Below are 2500 nucleotides of genomic sequence, written 5' to 3' on the forward strand. Positions count from 1 at the left end.
ACAAAGAGTTAACATCTATACATCCCTGAGGCATGGCCTCCTAAGAAAGAGATTGTGGTTTTCGAGTCCGGTCAAGGTGCACTACAGCAGAGTGGCGCAGCGGAAGCGTGCTGGCCCATAACCCAGAGGTTGATGGATCGAAACCATCCTCTGCTATGCCTTTTAACTTCTAAACACTCTTGAGTCCCTAAAAAGGAACAAAAGCAACAAGCTGGTCGTGAAAAGCTGAGGCCAATTTGACCTCTAATAATATTCAGTCATCTAGAAGACTCTTTGTGTGCATTGTAAAGGCCTCCTGAATAAGATTGAGATATAAAAGGGCAAGTTAGCATCTGTTTTCAAGCCCCAGTGGCCTAATGGATAGGCACTGGCCTCTTAAACCAGGGATTGTGGGATGAGTCCCATCTGGGGTGAATACAGCAGAGTGGAGCAGTGGAAGCGTGTGTAACCCAGAGGTTGAAGGATCGAAACGATCCTCTGCTAAGCTTTTTGAAACTCAGGATGCCTTTACAATACACACAAAGAGTTAACTTCTAGACACTCCTGAGGCACTGGTCTCCTAAGCCAGAGATTGTGTTTCAAGTCCGGTCAAGGTTGATTACAGCAGAGTGGCGCACCGGAAGCGTGCTGGGCCCATAACCCAGAGGTCGATGGATCGAAAATCCTCTGCTAAGGCATTTTAAATCTCAATCTTATTCAGGAGGCCTTTACAATATACAAAAAGAGTTAACTTCTAGACACTATGGAGGCACTGGCCTCCAAAGCCAGAGATTGTGGTTTCAAGTCCGGTCAAGGTTGATTACAGCAGAGTGGCGCAGCGGAAGCGTGCTGGGCCCATAACCCAGAGGTCGATGGATCGAAACCATCCTCTGCTAAGGCATTTTAAATCTCAATCTTATTCAGGAGCCCTTTACAATACGCACAAAAAGTTAACATCTATACAGCCCTGAGGCACTGGCCTCCTAAGCCAGAGATTGTGGTTTCGAGTCCGGTCAAGGTGCACTACAGCAGAGTGGCGCAGCGGAAGCGTGCTGGGCCCATAACCCAGAGGTCGATGGATCGAAACCATCCTCTGCTATGCCCTTTAACTTCTAAACACTCCTGAGACCCTAAAAAACGTCAAAAGCAACAAGCTGGTCGTGAAAAGCTGAGGCCAATTTGACCTCTCATAATATTCAGTCATCTAGAAGACTCTTTGTGTGCATTGGAAAGGCCTCCTGAATAAGATTGAGATATAAAAGGGCAAGTTAGCATCTGTTTTCAAGCCCCAGTGGCCTAATGGATAAGGCACTGGCCTCTTAAGCCAGGGATTGTGGGATTGAGTCCCATCTGGGGTGAATGCAGCAGAGTGGAGCAGCGGAAGCGTGTTTAACCCAGAGGTTGAAGGATCGAAACGATCATCTGCTAATCCTTTTTGAAACTCAGGATGCCTTTACAATACACACAAAGATTTAACATCTATACATCCCTGAGGCACTGGCCTCCTAAGAAAGAGATTGTGGTTTCGAGTCCGGTCAAGGTGCACTACAGCAGAGTGGCGCAGCGGAAGCGTGCTGGGCCCATAACCCAGAGGTCGATGGATCGAAAACATCCTCTGCTATGCCCTTTTAACTTCTAAACACTCTGAGACCCTAAGTGTGCATTGTAAAGGCTCCTGAATAAGATTGAGATATAAAAGGGCAAGTTAGCATCTGTTTTCAAGCCCCAGTGGCCTAATGGATAAGGCACTGGCCTCCTAAAGCCAGGGATTGTGGGTTCGAGTCCCATCTGGGGTGAATACAGCAGAGTGGCGCAGCGGAAGCGTGCTGGGCCATAACCCAGAGGTCGATGGATCGAAACCATCCTCTGCTAAGGCATTTTACATCTCAATCTTATTCAGGAGGCCTTACAATACGCACAAAAAAGTTAACATCTATACATCCCTGAGGCACTGGCCTCCTAAGCCAGAGATTGTGGTTTCGAGTCCGGTCAAGGTGCACTACAGCAGAGTGGCGCAGCAGAAGCGTGCTGGGCCCATAACCAGAGGATCGATGGATCGAAACCATCCTCTGCTATGACCTTTTAACTTCTAAACACTCTTGAGTCCCTAAAAAGAACAAAAGCACAAGCTGGTCGTGAAAAGCTGAGGCCAATTTGACCTCTAATAATATTCAGTCATCTAGAAGACTCTTTGTGTGCATTGTAAAGGCCTCCTGAATAAGATTGAGATGTAAAAGGGCAAGTTAGCATCTGTTTTCAAGCCCCAGTGGCCTAATGGATAAGGCACTGGCCTCTTAAGCCAGGGATTGTGGGATTGAGTCCCATCTGGGGTGAGTGGAGCAGCGGAAGCGTGTTTAACCCAGAGGTTGAAGGATCGAAACGATCCTCTGCTAATCCTTTTTGAAACTCAGGATGCCTTTACAATACACACAAAGAGTTAACATCTATACATCCCTGAGGCACTGGCCTCCTAAGAAAGAGATTGTGGTTTCGAGTCCGGTCAAGGTGCACTACAGCAGAG

The 2500-nt window shown here is 47.4% G+C and overlaps 3 non-coding genes across 3 annotated transcripts; all 3 read left to right on the top strand.

Annotated features, from left to right (window-relative positions):
• Positions 1–1264: 1264 nt before the first annotated feature.
• On the top strand, positions 1265–1337 carry trnak-cuu (transfer RNA lysine (anticodon CUU)). Its single transcript has one exon. It is a non-coding gene; the product is annotated as a tRNA-Lys (tRNA).
• Positions 1338–1701: 364 nt separating this feature from the next.
• On the top strand, positions 1702–1775 carry trnar-ccu (transfer RNA arginine (anticodon CCU)). The gene has a single exon. It is a non-coding gene; the product is annotated as a tRNA-Arg (tRNA).
• Positions 1776–2239: 464 nt separating this feature from the next.
• trnak-cuu (transfer RNA lysine (anticodon CUU)) lies at positions 2240–2312 on the top strand. The gene has a single exon. It is a non-coding gene; the product is annotated as a tRNA-Lys (tRNA).
• Positions 2313–2500: the final 188 nt, after the last annotated feature.

The sequence above is a fragment of the Carassius auratus genome, unplaced genomic scaffold (assembly GCF_003368295.1).
Source record: "Carassius auratus strain Wakin unplaced genomic scaffold, ASM336829v1 scaf_tig00216385, whole genome shotgun sequence".
NCBI lineage: Eukaryota > Metazoa > Chordata > Actinopteri > Cypriniformes > Cyprinidae > Carassius > Carassius auratus.